This window comes from Taudactylus pleione, unplaced genomic scaffold (assembly GCF_031769625.1).
Source record: "Taudactylus pleione unplaced genomic scaffold, aTauple2 ptg000391l, whole genome shotgun sequence".
In the NCBI taxonomy this organism is placed as follows: domain Eukaryota; kingdom Metazoa; phylum Chordata; class Amphibia; order Anura; family Myobatrachidae; genus Taudactylus; species Taudactylus pleione.
The window spans coordinates 7,450,698-7,468,978 of NW_028284792.1; the positions used below are offsets into that span (position 1 = coordinate 7,450,698).

Below are 18,281 nucleotides of genomic sequence, written 5' to 3' on the forward strand. Positions count from 1 at the left end.
CCATGTTCTGGACCCTCATCACGTCTCAGGGCTCAACCCTGTTCCGGATCCTCATCATGTCTCAGGGCTCAACCCTGTTCCGGATCCTCATCATGTCTCAGGGCTCAACCCTGTTCCGGATCTTCATTAAGTCTCAGGGCTTAACCTCATTCCGGATCTTGTTACATCTCAGGGCTCAACCCTGTTCTGGACCTCCATCACGCAACAGGGCTCAACCCTGTTATTGACCTCTATCCTATCCTGAGGCCCTAGCCTCGTGTCGAACTCGGGGTTTCACCCCACACCAGTTCAGTGTGTACTTTGAACTTTGTTTCTCACAAGGGCATACCCCTGCACCTGTTAGTGCATGTCATGAACTTTGTGTTATTGAGATTTAATGTGGATTTAATACAGTTTTTGTTCTTGAATAAATTCTATTTACTTTTATTTCGTGATAGTGATATTTCATGAAAAGGTCATTCCTAAAACCACCTCAGTTCATACTACCTAGTAAGCCTGACTCTTCCCAGGAGTCTCAAGTGTCTGTAGCCGTGACAGAACGTTTTCCGCGGCAGAATCTTGACCTTGTTGGTGACAGCTATGAAGCAAGCAGGGTTCAGAATGGGCTTGTCTTCCTTTGTTTCCTCCATTTCAGCAGAACTGAATGCTCGTGACAGGGCATCGGCCTTGGTGGTTGTTATCTGGCTGGTAGGTTATCATCAAATTGAACTGATCGAAAAATAATGACCACCTGGATTGACGGTAATTCAAGCAGTGTAATGTTTTAAGCTACATCAAATTCGTATGGTCGGTATAGACTGCCACCAGAAATTTAGCTCCCTCTAACAAGTATCGCCTTTCCTGAAGAGCCAACTTGATGGCTAGTAATTCTTTATCCCCGATAGCATAATTCCTCTCCAGGGCAGAGAATTTTTGGGAGAAGAACCCACAGGATTACCACTTGCCCTCTTCATTCTTCTGCGACAGCATTGCTCCAACACCAACTGTGGAGGCATCCAACTGCAGGAAAAAAGGTTGGTCTCAATTTGGTTGTGTCACGGCTCGAGGTATTGGAAGGGGTGGACCCGAACTGGGTTGAGATGCAGAGACACCAGGACCAGGAGAGAGTTGGAATTTAGATGGTTTAATGTATTTCCTTTGCATACAGTAAAACGAGGACTAAACGTGAGATGGTAATTATAGTCCTTGGTGCAGAGATGCTCAACTGAAGACACTGTAAACAAAAGATAAAAGTCTCTGAGGTTCAGGGGGTACTGTGGCGAGGAACTGTAGAATTGAATACTGTAGAACTTGAAGAAGGATACCAATACTGGAGGGTAGTTGAATATAACTCCTGGATGGAGTATGCAGAATTGGAATATGAACTTGAGTCAGACTCCAGGACGGAGTACGCTGGATAGGATGAGAACTTGAATAGGGCTCTGGAATGGAGTGTGCGGGATTGGGTGAAGCACTTAGAATAGGACTCCGGGATGGAGTGTGCTGGATTGGGTGAAGCACTTTCAATAGGACTCTGGGATGGAGTGTGCTGGATTGGGTGAAGCACTTTGAATAGGACTCCGGCATGGATTGTGCTGGATTGGGTAGAAGCACTTAGAATAGGACTCCGGGATGGAGTGTGCTGGACTGTGAGAAGGAGTACTCCCGACTGGAGTATACAGGAACTTGAGGCAGGCAAACTGGAAAGAAAACCAGCGGAGCTCAGGAACATAGGTCTTGCTGTAGCAAAGAGCACTATTGTACTGGCAATGAGACAGAGTAAGGGAAGGGCTTTAATACCCCTGGTCAGATGATTGGCTGGAGCAACTGGAGAGTGCTGCTGAATGGATGGATCTGGACCACCTGACTTGATCCAAGATGGCCGCGCCCATGATCCAGAGGTCTGACACACTGAAGTGCAGGAAGTGCATGGAAGTGTGGCTGGGATGCAGGAAACCACCTTCAGGCATAGGCCCCACTCTGGATTCCACTGACAGGGGCAACCGGCGACTCAGCAAGGCGCGATCACATTAGCGCATGGGGAGATGCAGGGGTCTCAGCCAGAGGTCTCTAGCACTGTTTGTGACAGGTTGTCTCAGAATGGGTGCTGAAATGAAGCACTGTTTTAGATGGACAAAAGCCTCCTCTGCCTCAGGAGGCCATACTCGAGTGTCTTGCACTTTCCTGGTAAGAGCAGTGATGCGAGCTGCATTAGACGAATAGTTCCTGATGAACTGGCGATAGAAGTCACAAAAACCCAGGAAGCATTGTATTCCTTTCAACTCGATTGGACGGGGTCAATTGACAGTGGGCGTAAGCTTCTCTGGATCCATCTGAAGGCAAGAACCTGAAATTATGTACCCCAAAAATGTTAGTTTCTTTTGTTCGAAGGAACATTTATCAAGCTTACAGAAAAGCTGGTTAGCCCGGAGTCATGACAGCACATCACATACATGGCGGCTATGACTCACTATATCCTCAGAGAATATTAGGATGTTGTCCAGGTATACCACTACGTACTTATACAACAAGTCCCGGAAGATATGATTCATATACTTTTGGAAAACAGGCATTGCTTAATCCAAAAGGTATGACTAAGTATTCATAGTGGTCATCATGAGTGTTAAGGCCGTCTTCCATTCATCCCCAGATATGATTCTGATTAGATTATAGGCTCCGCAAAGATCTAGTTTAGTGAAAATCTTTGCCCCTTTTATCCAATCAAAGAGCTCTGAGATCAGAGGTAGGGGAAACCAGTCCTTGATGGTAATGGCATTTAGACCCCGGTAATTAATGCACAACCGCAAACCTCCATCTTTCTTCTTAATGAAAACTAGGCCCGCTCCAGCAGGGGATTTGGACTTCCTGATAAACACACTTTCCAGATTCTCCTTAATGTATTCTGACACTGCCTAGGACTCAGGAAGAGAGAGAGGAAAGATTCTTCCACAGGGAGGCATTTTCCCAGATAACAGGTATATAGCGCAGTCCCACTCCCTATGAGCGGGAAGCATCTCAGCGGCCTTTTGACTGAATACATCCCTGAAGGACTGATATGAAGCTGGAATAAGATTTTCTGGAGAGATGACTGAACTTGGAATGGCACGATGTGGAGGTTTGACAGATGACAAACATGACCCATGGCATTGAGAACCCCAAGACAGGATTTGAGGCTCTCCCCAATCTAAAATGGGAGCATGCTTGCGAAGCCATGGAAGACCCAGAATGACTGGACTCTCGGCTGATGGGAGTATATAGAATACTATCAATTCCCAATGGAGAGCACCCACTTGCATGGTAACCTCTATCGTTCGTGAGTGGATGGTAGCCGTGGAAGTTTATTCCCATCAACTCCAGCAATAGAGTGGTGTTTGCAAATTAAGTTTCACATCGATGGAAAACTGGGAGGCTACATATCTTTTGGGGTGTGTTGAAATATACCTAATCTGACCACCCCTCGATTAGTTAGGCTTTCTCGTTTCCCGGATGTTTTGAGCAGCCAGAAAGAAGATGACCTGGTTTGCCACAATACAGACAAAGTTTATTCTTGAACCTCCTTTTTCTCTCTGCAGCAGGAAGGTGGGACTTCCCAATTTGCATAGGTTCTTCTAGAGGCTCAACTGGTGCTGTGAAATGTGGGGCGAGCTTGAAGCTGAAGTGACGAGACTGTTCCTTTTCTTGTGCTCTCTCTCTGCGGCGAAGATCTACCTGGATACACTAGGAAATTAAATCATCCAAAGAAGTTGGCAATTCCCTGGATGCAAGTACATCTTTGATTTGCTCTGACAGTCATTGCATAAAAGCAGCAACCAATGCTTTGTTGTTTCACCCTAACTCAGAGTCAAGGGTTCGAAACTGCACTGCATACTGTCCTGCAGATTGGCTGCCTTGCTTCAACTACAGAATAGCTGACCCTGCGGAGGTTAATCGCCCGGGCTCATCGAAGACCTCCTGGAAAGCTGCCAGGAAATCAGCACTGTTATTAACCAGGGGATAGTTCATTTGCCATAACGGAGAAGCCCAAGCCAATGCCTGATCGGACAATAGCGAGATCACATAAGCCACTTTCATCCTTTCGGAAGGGAAATTCGCCGCCTGGACCTCAAGCTGAATCGAGGACTGGTTCAGGAATCCTCTACAGCCTTTGGGATCCCCATCATACTTCGAGGGATTCGGAATCCGTAATGGCGCGGAAGCACCTGCAGCTTGTACAGTCACCATAGGAGGTGGAACTGGTTGTATCAGAGGTGGCTGAGCTGCACCGACTTGTTGCATTAGCGTTTGCAAACACAGCATAATCGGACAATAAAAAAACGGAAACACACCACTGCGCAAAAATAGACTGATTGACTAATATTTGGCCGTTGAATAAGGAGCAATTTTTTGAAAAAGGATTCTACACATTATTTCCTTTTTCTTTGTCTCCCCTTTTCAACCCACCATTCTGAGGGGACATTTGAAAAGAAAAGGAAAGGAAAGGACCTACTGGCTGAAAAAATATCTTGGGTCTTTTACAGCGCTCACCTCCAGGAACCACATTTGACTTTACTGCATAATCTGAGCCTAATCTTGTTCTTGTTTCTCGGCTCTGGCGAGAAGGTTCTCAAGCAAGTCGCGTGGTGACAGATTACCAGCAGCATCCATGTTTGGCCAGAGTATTCTGTCGCAACTCTCGGGTGGGTACCCGTACTTGGGATTAGAGAGACCTATTACTGAGGCGCGGAGTCTAACGTGCTGGCAGTGTTCACCAGGGACCCCCGCAAGGAAGTATGGACATGGCTGCGTCTGACACGCAGGTTGCGGCCCTCAGACTAGGTTCCCCAATACAGGTGCTGGTGAGCTCTGGGTGCAGCACAGTGCGATGAAGACGTACAGTGTAGTCAACAAGCCAGGTCAGAATCAAATGGACAAGACGGTACCAGGGAGCAGACTTATGCAGGTCACGGAGGATAGCCAAGGTCAAAACCGGAATACCAAGTGCAGTACCAGGGAGCAGATGAAATCAGATTACGGACAAAGCCAAGGTCAGAAAAGAGCAATGAGGTCATACACAGGAACACTGGAGTAAGTTTTGGAAGTCTATACTCTGGCGCAAGAATGGTCCCAGGGACTTCCTTTAATAGGCAGTGCTTGAATTTAGGCACCTCCTGTGACGTCACCAGGGAAGTGCCTGGCCCTTTAACTCTAATTTAGGTTGGCACCTGCACCATGCCACCGGGGAAAGGAGGATCATACAGCAGTGGGCGACGGGAACTCAATCAGTAAATGTACAGCGGATTATTTGATTTTACAGTTACCCCAAGAAGTTAGACTGTCCAAACAGTAATAGCTACATGCTTCAAGAAGTAGTGCATTTATTTAAAAGCGGGGTTTCCTTGTAAACACGTCTATAAATGTCTTCATTAGATATGCCCTTTAATCATTCCAAATAAAAATGTATTTACTATCTTTAGTGCAAACAAAACTGTCACCATTCACACTAAAATATGGCAGTGTTATGAGCATTTAGGGATGACCTCCACCACTCATTATTTTAGCACTTGTGTGATTATGTGGAGTCTTATATTGTGGCTCTTAACTTAAAAGAACAAAATTGTAGGTTTCCCAATATGGAATGGTATTGAAATGGACCCGGTTCAAATCCCGACAGCAGATGCCCGACCGGAGGAGATCCCACCTGGGGCAGGTAAGTATCCTAACCCTCTCCTGTCCCCCATCTAACCCTAACCCTCCCTTAGTGGTGCCTAACCCTAACCTCCCCCCCTAGTGCCTAACCCTAACCTCCCCCCAGGGGTGCCTAAATCTAACCGCCCCTCCCGGCACCCTAAACCTAACCTTCCCTGTGGTGCCTAACCCTAACCCTCCCCCCTAGGGGTGCCTAACCCTAATTCCCCCCCCAACCTAACCCTAACCCCACTAGAGTCCCTAATATATAACCCTCCCCCCCTCCCCCATGGCTAACGCTAAAGGCGCTTCGGACTTACCTCCAAGGGGGTTATCGTAGATGCTGGTTGTGTCATTGGCGCACCTTGTGGTCATGTCAGTGTCCATATATGGAAATTGATATTCTCTGATACTTAATTGAGAGACTCCTAAGCTGCTCCACCAAGGAACGTATCTATAATGGGTGCAGAGTGTGCGGGGAACACGGGCCCCTGGGTCCAGGGGGCCCCGCACCGCACACCCTGCACCCATAATATTACTTACCTCTCCGGAGTCCCAGGTCAGCGTGGGGATCCGGTGCTGGAAAACGACTGAAAATGGCCACGGCTGCCATTTTCCGGTCGTTTGCGCATGCGCAGTACAGGGAAAATGGCCGCCGTGGCCATTTTCCCGGTGACCTGTGCATACATTAAAGACTCTGGGCACACTCTAGTGTCCAGAGTGTATAACTCTGGCGCTGGCCACGCACAGCTCAGTGCGCTGCCGGCCGCCGGGTGGAGAGGAGGGGGCCCGTGTCAGAGACTGGACACGAGCCCCCTCCTCTCTAGAAACGCCCCTGGCTCCACCCTCTCCACTTACTCAGAGATTTTCCCATCCATCTGGAGAAAGGCAAGATGAGCCTATAGGGGCCACAGTGAAATCAGAGAGGAAACTAATCAGGACTGATTATCCTCTTACTCTCCTAGTGTTACAAAAGGAAACCACAGCTTTCAGCCCACTCCACATCCACTATATCACTAAAAGATGCTTGAGAGTGGAAGGTAAGTGGGAGCCGGGTAGGGAGGGCCAGGGCAACATTAACAATGAGGCGGATGGGACTACAGCTCCGGGCCTCCACATAGAAATAGGCCCACCATAATCATGACTGCATGGTCTCCAGCCGTGCAGCTGACCATGCAACAGGCCATAAATAATAGGTGATATAATTGAATTCCTATTTACCTCATAAAATGATACAATTTTTCTACTTACTAATTTCTGGACACATTAGGGCTGATAGTGTAGGGGGTGTACACGCCAACATGGCACTAGCCACACCCAACCAGCACTGCTCACAGCTCTAACCTCTTATCACTATAGTCACTTCATAATAAGCCCCAAGCCTATGTGGTCCTTGATCATGCCCCAGGAAGAGACAGGGGTAAAGAGAGAGAGGCAACAGGGAGGGGACAGAGTTGGGGGTAGGGGGTCACAGGATAAATAAGAACCCGGACACAATAGCTATGTATAGAATGATTGGTCCATAATACTAGTGTCATATAAATGTGCTATATAAATACAAAAAAGGAACACTTGTTATCAGTACTTATTCTTGTCTGTACATAAATACATTTATACATAAATACATTACTAAATACATTTACAGCAATATAAATATGAAGTGTTTTGATTGGGATGTTCAGAAAAGCAACACAACTTCTAGTGTTATTTCTAGCTGTGGGTAGATGTACTAATGAAACATGGTGTTGTACATAGCAATCAATCAGATTTGATGTACAATTTATCTATTACATTCTAGAAAATAATAAACAGAATCTGAGTGGTTGCTATGGACATCAACTCCACTTGTCTGTTTTAGAAGGTTTAGTAAATCTACCCCCTGGTCTCTACATTCATATCTATGTTTCAGACAATGACAAATCCAGTCAAAGGACAGGATGCATCAACACCAAAAATGCAGTAAAAACTCAGAAAATGCAGAGGTTTGACCGCAGCTTGGACCTAATAGGTTTCTAATAGGCAACACCATCTTTAGATGCCGTTGCCTACGGGCTTCTTTTTGGAGACTTCTCCTCACAGCTCGCACGTGCACTGGCAGACAGCCGCGCATGCACAGATGGACTCCCGGCTCATAAATCCGGAAGTTCCCACACTGCAAAGGACAGCTCTTATTAAGAGAGCTGTTCTTTGCTTAAATCTACACGCACATAGCATTAATAAACGCCATTATGCATGCGATCAACGGCAGAATGCATTGCATCCTAAATGCAAGGCTTTATGCATCTCGCCCAAATCATGTGCACTGAGATAAAAATATGTCCCAAAATTCAGGAGTAGACTAGTGTGGATTCTGATATCTCTACCGCACACAGGGCCTGATTCAGAGCCGCTCGCTCTGAATCAGGGCCGGGCTTTTTTTTTTTGGATCGGCCTCTTGGCCGCTCGCATAGCTGTGGGTGACACAGCTATTGTGAGCGGCCATGATGATGGTCGTGATGGTCAAGACCATCGCGACCATCGGGCTTGCGACGAGACCCTTGTGGTAGGGTCTCGTGGCCGCAAGCCTCAGAGAGATTTTGGCTCTAACAGAGCTGGAATCTCTCCACTGACATCACTTGTGATGTCAGTGGGGCCACCCCCAAACGGAAGTCATTCTCATGGGAACGCCTCCGTTTGGGCAGCCACCCCCCCGGCCCGCCCACCAAAGGGTGCAAGCTGTCAGTCAACATCGACAGCTCCCCCCCTTTGGTGCGAGACCCGGAGCGACGGATTGCCCGTCGCTAGCCGGGTCTCGCGCATGCGCACGACGGCGCCAGCTCCGTCATGCGCATGAGCTGTTGCGAGCGCTCAGCGCTTGCGACCGGGTCTGAATCAGGCCCACTGTCAGCTTCCCCTGGAGAAGTCTTTCACAAACGTGAAAGACTTACACAATATGCCAGGGATATTACTCACAGGGACAGTGTTACCGCAACCGTTGTCCCTACGAGTTTCCCTTTGTACATAGTAGGGATATTTTGATTAAAAATTAAAATATCACTCGCAATATGGATACTTTATAATCATAACATTTCTGTGATTATTAGTACATACACCCTTCAAGAAATTCCCAATGCATAATATAATCTGCCTTCTACCCTTGATATCAAGCAGTCCCTATCACTTGTTTTAATACTGTGTATTCTTATATTTTTCTATATTTTAATATTTCGCCATTTTATGTGTGTTTTTTCTTTTTTTGGGGGGGGGACGGACTATTTTATCTTAATTATAGAACAATAAAGGTTAGTTTTATATTTATCTTTTTGACGAGTGTACCCAATTACTACCTTTTTTACTTGTTTATGCTAGACTAGACATATAGGGCCTGATTCAGACCTGGATGCTAAGCTGCGATCGCTCGCTATGGGCGATTGTCGCCCGTCTGCGCATCCGTATGCGTCGCAGTGCACGTGTGAAAACTAGTTACTGCGATGGGGAATTGTGCGCTCGTTGTACACAGACTGAGCGCTACTTTGAGTGACAGATAGTGCCGTTTGTGGGTGGTGTCAGGGGAAGGTCTATGAAAATGGAGGTGTGGATGCGTGAACGCAGGCATGCCTGTGTGTTCTAACGGCATTTCATGGGCGTGCATAATTAGCATGGAGGCGTCATTGTACACGTCACCAGGTTGTATTTCAGCCAGCAGTGATCGCAGTGCTTGTGGCAGGGTAGGGTCTACCTCAAGGGTTATGAGCAGATGCGATGGCTCTCGATGTTACTGATATTACATACACTTCTTGGAGATGACGTGTGCTGCAAGGAAAAGGGGGCGTCTTTAGACCGGTATGCGTGCTCTCTAAGAAATAGAGGGTGTCCTTAAGCCTTGGCGTGTGATCGCGGAATTTGCAATACCCTTCCCCTGACGGCTGCAAAAGTGCGCTGCTTTGCATCCAGGTCTGTATCACCCCCATATTCTGATGGGATCCAGTCAAGATAAATAACTGGTATAAATAAATAAATTAGATACCAGCAGACGGGATGCTGGACGTTAGGATACCGATGCCGGCATCCCAAAGGGATCAAGATATCAACATCGGCATTCCCAAAGGCAAGTATGCCGGTTAGGGTTAGGCCAGGGATGGGGGGTTAGATTAAGGACCTGTGGGTTAGGGTTAAGCACCGACCAGGGAGGGTTAGGGTTAGGCTGTGGAGAGGGGGGTTAGGCACTACCGGGGGAGGTTTAGGGTTATGGGGGGAGAGAGGGAGGGTTAGGCTACTTACCGGCCCCTGTCGGGATGTTCACCATCGGGATGCTGCTGTCGGTCTTCTGACCGCCGGCATCCTGTCCTCCGATAAATCATACCTATTCATATTCTGGTAGTGGGTAGCAACTCCTCTTTGATATATAATTTAATTTATATTATATTTAATGAGAGTGTCAATAAAATTGGTGCTGTTGTCTACTTTTCAAGTATATATGAGCTATTATCATATCAACAGATTAAGTATCATATGAATTGCTTTAAATAATGTTAGAAGGTTACAGGAACATGAAATACACGTTCAATACACAAACGTGAAAGACTTCTACAAAACGCTGGGGATATAACTAGCAGGGATAATTGCAGCAGTTCCACAATTAATAATACATAGGCCCCCTATATATTTGTATTTTATTATATTTTCGTTGTATATTTGTTTACTTTAAATAAATTTACATGTTTCACCATATAGGGTCTATGGGGGTCATTCAGACCTGGTCGTTAGCGCCGATGCGCTCAGACCGGGTCGATGGCCCCCCACAGAGCATGCGCACGACGGCGCCGTCGTGCGCATGCGTGAGACCCGCTCAGTCAAAAGTGACCATTACGCAGTGCCCCCTGTAGTTATCCCCATATGCAGTGCCCCCTGTATTTGTGCCCTTTATACAGTGCCCCCTGTAGTTTTCCCCTTTATACATTGCCCCCTGTAGTTTTCCCCTTTATACAGTGCCCCCTGTAGTTTTCCTTTGCCCTTATGCAGTGCCCCCAGGCTGAAGAAGTGCCCCCAGACTGGCTCCTTATGCAGTGCCCCCAGGCTGGTCCCTTATGCAGTGCCCCCAGGCTGGTCCCTTATGCAGTGTACCCAAGCTTAAATAGTGTCCCTTATGCAGTGCCCCCAGGCTAGTCCCTTAGGCAGTGCCCCCAGGCTGGTCCCTTATGCAGTGTACCCAGGCTTAAATAGTGTCCCTTATGCAGTGCCCCCAGGCTTAAATAGTGTCCCTTAATCAGTGCCCCCAGGCTTAAATAGTGTCCCTTATGCAGTGCCCCCAGGATTAATTAGTGTCCATTAATCAGTGCCCCCAGGCTTAAATAGTGTCCCTTATGCAGTGCCCCCAGGCTTAAATAGTGCCCCTTAGGTAGTGCCCACAGACTAGTCCCGGTCCCAGCCCCAGCCCAGAACTTACCTTAACTTGCTCGCCGCTCCCACTCCCGCTGCCTTGCTCTGACTGGATCTAACTAGATCCAGCAGGCACGCAGGGCAGGCTCCTCACGTCGTGGGTGACGTCAACCCCCGGCTGACGTCACCCGCACACTGCATCACTGGGAATGCTTGCCTCTGAAGCGATCGGAAGCTTCTTTAGCCTCCGGTCACTTCAGAGGTCAGCATTCCACAGCTGGGGTCGGCAGGGGAAAGTGCCGGGTGGTAGTCTGTTTCTGCCGGGCGATGGGCCCGCAGAAAACAGCCTGGAAGAACACTGATATATATAATTCAGTCATTATACCTTGTACATTAATACATTTGAACATCTACTTACCTGAACGGATCTCTTCCTTTTTCCAGTGACAGCTAACACAGATGAAGTTCATGCGTGCAGTAAGTTTTGTACACAAAATAAACGCAGGGGTCTCTTTACTAAGCCTTGAATGGAGATAAAGTCAACAGAGATAAGATACCAGCCCACCAGCTCCTGTCATTTTTCTTTTTTAAATTTTTGACATAGCAGTTAGGAGCTGATTGGCTGGTACCTTATCGCTGTTCACTTTATCTCCATCCAATGCTTAGTAAATAGACCCCACAGAGAGCATGTAATGTGGCCTATACTAGAAAAATACACATACAGGCTTCATGTTTACATATTACAATTCTGTTCCCCATATACCACAGACAGGCATTTTACCTGATCAATTTTCAAAGCGGTGGTAGACTTGATGTGGATGCCAAATATTGCATATTAAGAAGGAGTGATGTACTCTTCATCTGGGCAAACAAAAACAGTTCCTGCTCCAATGTATTTCTGATTGATAGTCCAGGTGACAGCCTTACGCTATAATCTTCTTTGAGCTGCCAAGCAGCAGTAGAATAAAAGTTTTCTTCTCAATGCATAACGCTCAGATAAATGCCCTTATCTGATCTGCATGAACAAACTACATTTGTAGCCATTAAAACACCAGAAGTATGTCATTCCTGCAGACTATCCTATTTTACTGATACTGGTCTCCACTGTTTCCTACACGTACATGGGAACCTCAGGAAGATATGCAAACTGAAATCCATGACACACTTGCTAAGCCAATAATGGTAGGAGTGTCAGCCAATAAATAGGCAGGAAGTCATGTGTATAACCTGAAAGGAATTGTAGGTGAGCCAAAGTAAAATGCAGGGGAATGTTTCCATCCTGAGGCAAAGGTTTAGCTCCAAGAAAACAGCTACATCTGCAGTCAGTGGGAAGACACACAAGAAGGAATTAAGTAACAATTATTGAAGACTAAAATGTGTTTGTACTTTTGACAGTCGGCAAACACCAAATTCATTTGCATATTATTTTACAACAAAACATCAGCCTAGACTTCTGAAACTGTAATGCTTACACACAGTGTATCATATAAACAAGCTAATATACTCATAATAACTCTCAAATGTATTTACACTGTGGGGTACATCAAAGACTGGAGAGAGATAAAGTGGAGAGAGATAAACCTATCAGCTTCTGACATTTTTTCAAACACAGACTGTAAAATGACACTTAGGAGTTGATTGGTTGGTACTTTATCTCTCTCCACTTTATCTCTCTACAAGATTTGATAAATCCCCCCGAGGGTAAGAAAGCTGGCATATAATATGTTATTCTCGGGGTAGGGGAGTGAAAGAGGAAATACAAAAACAGTATAGAACTCCTTTAACAGAGAATGATACTTTCGGGGTCTATTCATGTAAAATTTAACTATATATCGCATCACTTCGATGCAATATATAACTTTATTTACATGAAATTCATGTCTACTTAAGCTACCTGTGATGCGATCCAGTAACCAGGGCTTCACCTTCTCCATGGGTCCTCAGGTTCTCAGGGTCTTCTCCATGGGTCTTCAGATTAACCGTGGATTCAGTAATATTATTCCTTCACCGCATGCATCGTGTCATCTCATCAGCAGGAGTAGGAGCAGATCGAGGGGGCATTGATGCAGCGGACAGTAAGGAGGAGATGACCCAGCATATGCCTTGGGCTCCTCTGTTTGGCTGCTATCGGTGAAGGGGGTGGGAGAGCAGGGAGAAGTCTCTGCTCTCCTTCCTTATCAAGCCTCCATACACCATTCTAAGACAATTGGATTTTGCGAAGTGAAATAGAAAGCTGAGCTTTCTGTGCTTCTATGAATCGCTGTCCCCATACCACTATATGGGGAAGCGATAGCTACATTACTCGGGCATAGATGGAGAAATTTGAGATTTCTCCACAGTAACCCCTTCTCTGAATGGGGTGAAGCTGTGAAAATCCCAGTTATCACTGATAAAGGGTTTTTCACTGCTACATGGAAAGATCCCATAGTTTGGTCACTTTGCATAGCATACTCCCCTTATTATATCTAAAAATGAACTTCTCAGGTAAAAAGTGCTGAAAAGAGCAGAGACAGCTGTCTACTGACCACTGTGAAATAGTTATATAGCTAGAGGAACCATACTTTACTAGGTTCTCAGCAAGCTAATGAGTATATGTGTCCAGGAAGATGCCTATTGTTATGAAGGATTTTGGTGGCTTAACGGGTACGGTATATTCTTTAGGAAGGTACATTATGTAAGGGTTGAGTACGGGAACCCAGCAGTCAGGATGCCGATGGTCAGAATACCAACAGATTTTTGTAAGTCTTATGACCCTTACCATAACTCTACCCCTAACCCCCCTCCCGCAACCTAACACTAACCCTTTTCTTCCTGAAGCCTAACCCTAACCCTATGTCTCTCCCTGACCATAATTCTTATCTCTGCAAACTGTTGGGACTCTGACAGTCGGGATGCTGACTACATCCCTTATATAGATAGTCAAAATGCCTACAGGGAATTTGTACTCACACTTCCCTCCTATCTTAAGGACATTACTGACGTTCAGGGGCAGAAGTATGGGAGACAGTGGAGGCACCAGCACTGAAGGGGCACCTCCTCAATCACCCACAATATATTCACCCCATTTAGGGCTGTAAATATGGGGGATAGGGGGTGACTAAATGATAACTTGCCTCCGGGCGTCTGGGATGAACTTACGCCACTGCTGACATTCTTCAGAAATTGAGTTGTATTAAAATAGAGGACCCCCACTTGTTGAATTCAGTGATGTGGAGTCTCTTTACACCTCGATCAAACACTAGGACCAGATACAAGCAGTGAGATACTTCTTGGCAATGAGTGACAATAGTGAATTTTTCACCTTCTTAACTGAATTATTACACTTCATATTACCCAGTAACTACTTCATTTTCAAAATAAATTCTATCTACAGACAAGGGGCACAGCAAAGGGCTCAACCATTGTCCCTAAATACGCCAAACTATTGTTAGGTTGGTGGGAAAGGGAGGTAGTGTTCACAGAAAACAATGATAATCACACAAAGTATATCAAGCAATGGCTATGATATGTAGATGATATAATATGGAGTGGTAATGAATATGATTTTTTGGATTTTATTCTCTCTTTGAACAACAACCAACTGAATCTCAAATTAACTTGTGAGATGAGTCGTACATGTATTTTATTTTTGGAACTCAAAATTATTAAAAACATGAATGGAGAGATTACCACAGATTTACATAGAAAAGAAAACTGTGACTAACAGTCTGTTGTACCAGACAAGCTGACATTTCCAATCCAACAATATCTAATCTACAAAATGGGGAATTTCTGCATCTGAGATGCAATTGCTCGGATTCCTTCCAGGAACGAAGCTGAGAGTTATCCATCAGACTACACAACAGAGTATACAGCAATCGAATGATTAAAACTGTGAGATATGCAGCACAGAAAACAAATAGAAAGACTTATTTTCCCTCCAAGAAAGACCACTGAAGAGACCAATGAAATCAGCTTTGTAGGTGATTACTGTAGGGAGTGGAGAGAGTTATAAAATATCCTACAAATACACTGGCCCATCCTCCACTCAGATCCAGATCTAAAAGAACATCTTGGAACACAAGTTTGAATGAGCTGGAGACGACCAAGAAATCTCAAAGAAAAATTTAGTCCAAATTTTGACAAAATCCACAAGCTTACTGGAACACTGGGGACTGCAAAGCCTGCACTTACATATTGAAGACCAATAAAGTGGAAGATAAATACGGTAATATCATCACCATATGCAGTTTTATGAACTGCCAAGCCATTGGAGTTATTGCCTACAGTGTGAGTGCGGGCTCAGATATGTGGGGATGACTACCAGAGCCTTCTAATTATGTATTCTGGAGCACATGATCAACATCAAAAATGCCAGGATGGATAGGACGAAGATGAGAAAAATCTCATCAGCAGCCAAACATCTTCTTAAACATAACAGTAAACCTAAGAACCTCAGAGCATTAGGATTGGACAGAATATGTATGGGCATTAGGAGAGGATATCTTAAGGGATGGGTACGGGATGCCAGCCTATCAGTCCCACTGAGAGAAGTGCATTGCACATGCTATGTGATCCTATCTTGTCAGCCACATTGTCTGATGTGCCTAATTGTCATATCAAGATATGACCTGTGGCACTCCAGCTGCTGTGGAAATACACATGCCAGCATGCCCTGTCACAGATTTGCTATTAGCACATGCTGAAACTGTGTAAGTGCATGCTGACATGTGTTATTCCACAGCATCTGAAGTGCCACAGTGCTTCCTGTAGACATCTCCTGCAGTATTTTAATATTTGGTGGACGATATTCCACGGTCTCTTCCTTGCAGCTGTTCAATACCATCCAGGCCTGAAACAGGCCCTATATTTTGAATGTCGACATTTTGACCATGTCGACATGGTTAAAATGTTGTCATATAAAATATAAACATCTAGGTACAATATGTGGGTACTTGTTTCTTACTGGCACCTTCTAAATTTACTAACTACTAACTTGATATTAACTTAATATATGTCTATCACTGATATTCTTTGTGTTTAGACACATTTCCTATAATGAAAGTCACTATATATTGTGGTGAGAGGGATTGTCTCTCACCTGAATTACCCACATTCTAGTGGAATCAGCTCCCTCCAAGGGTGGCTGGAGTGAAAACCGTTCTGCATTAGCAGTGGAAGTGTGGAATTCCAGGTTTTCACATTTACACAAACCCAGCTGGAATAATCACTGGAGCACAGGAAGGGTTTAAAACTCCACACACCTGATGCTCCTTGCTCCTGATACTGGGTAAGCTGGCCAGGCGATAGGCCAGGGGTGGTGGTTAGCATTAGGGTGCCAGGACCTGGAGGGTCCACAGACATTAGCACAAGGAGTGCTTGAACATTTACTTTTATGTTGTTTGCTTATTTTCTGTTATGTGCCTGTGTGTGTCCAGGCCTAACCTCATGTATGCTAAGGTTCAGTGTCTGCTACCATTAAAAAGACACTGCTTTACTAAGTACCTGCCTGTCTGGAGTCCTCATTTCAATACCCCGTGTTACAATTTATTTATTTTTTGGTTCTTAAAATACATACCTTATTTTTTGTGACTAAAATGTAATAATCTTCAAATAGTATAGGCATTGGGCTAAATTTAAAAAGCTATACTCAGTTTATTTTATCTATATCAAATAAAGTAAATGTGTATTTATTGTTCTTGCTCTGACCTGTTGAGACATGGACTCTGCAATCTTCTAACATTATTTAAAACAATTCATATGATACTTAAGGGTATATTTACTAAAATGTGGGTTTTTAGAAGTGGAGATGCTGCCCAAAACTACCAATTAGATTCTACTTAACATTCATCTTGCACTTTCTAGAAGATAATAGCTAGAATCGGATTGGTTGCTATGGGCAGCATCTCCACTTCTAAAAACCTGCACTTTAATAAATATACTCCTTAGGGCCATATTCAATTCAGGCGAAAAGCCATTCTAGGCAAAAAGTTTTCGCAGATGACATAAGTTCGCCTGTCAGAAACTTTCCGCCCAATTCAATTGCAATGACTTTTCGCCTAAGCGAAAAGTCAATGCATTCAGATAGGCGGAAAAGATTTGCCTCTGAATGGAGGCGGAAAAAAATACAGTTTAGGGGTGCAAAGTTGCGGGAACCCCCGTGCAGTGTTAGGAAAGTCCCCCAAAGGTAAACTGCATCAAAAAAAGTTACAAAAAATACATTAGAGCACCCCCAAAAAGTACTTTCGTTTTGGGGGCAAAGTGTAAATTTTAGGGACAAACATAAAAACTAGCAATATAGACTCCAGGGGGTCTCCAAGTATGCCCCAGGTGTTTTTTTTTTTTTGCAGGTGTTTGCGGCAGGTGGTTTTTCCATGATTTTTAATACTTCACTTTAACAACTTTTAAATATGCTAGCCCCCATTTTCCGGTACCCCAAATTTGCTGGGACTAGTTATTTTGTTGAAAAAAATATTGCTAAATGCTATTCTTCACCCCATATGCAAATAGGCTACATAGCACCTATTGAGACCATTTAAGTACCCCAAATACCTTCAGCAGGGCTATTTGGGGGTATCCATAGTGATCCCGCATGTCAGTGCATCTTTTAGGGTGTGTCAGGGACATTTCCCCAATCTGACAGCACTTTTCACCGAACTAAGTTTCGCCGGGACACTTTCTCGTGCCTTTGCAATTGAATAGGGCGAATTGTGGGGACGAGCGCAAAACTTTTCCGGAGGCAAAACTGACGATGACTGTAAAAAGTCTGGCATGCGAAAAGTCTGGGACTTTTCGCCGGAAATTCAATACAGCCTTAGTCTGTTGGCATGATAATAGCTCGTGTATACTGTACTTAAAAAATAAAAGACAACCGCACCGATTTTTATCTCCTCAAATATAATATAAATGTAATTATATATCAAAGAGGAGGTGCTACCCACTACCAGAATATGTGTCTAGTCTGCACAAATGTGGAAGAAAGGTAGTACTTGGGTGCACTGGTCAAAAAGATAAAAATAAAACCTAAAGGCCCCCATACATCAGAGATTGATTGCAGCAATCGTGCAATTTGCAATCGATTGTGTATAAAAATCTTTCCCTTTTTCAATCGATTGTGGCAATTCTGCAATCGATTGAAAAAGGGAAAGATTTTTATACAAAATCGATTGCAAAATTGCACGATTCCTGCAATCAATCTCTGATGTATGGGGGCCTTAACCTTTATTGTTCTATAATTAAGGTTAATTAGTTCCCCAAAAAAGGAAGAAAAACACGTATCTACGAGAATCTTTCAGGATCCT

At 44.7% G+C, this 18,281-nt stretch overlaps 1 protein-coding gene across 8 annotated transcripts in view; it reads right to left on the reverse strand.

Moving 5' to 3' along the window:
- LOC148507552 (merlin-like) overlaps positions 1-18,281 on the reverse strand; it is a 170,513-nt gene that overhangs the window by 117,370 nt on the left and 34,862 nt on the right. For 6 of the 8 annotated variants that reach the window (XR_015869701.1, XM_088445923.1, XM_088445926.1 and 3 more), the window contains exon 1: positions 11,783-12,169. The exons of the other annotated variants lie outside the window; for them this stretch is intronic. The gene's annotated coding sequence lies outside the window, so the exon portion shown is untranslated. Of the gene's footprint in view, positions 1-11,782; positions 12,170-18,281 lie in introns of those variants that run through there. 8 annotated transcript variants of the gene reach the window in all.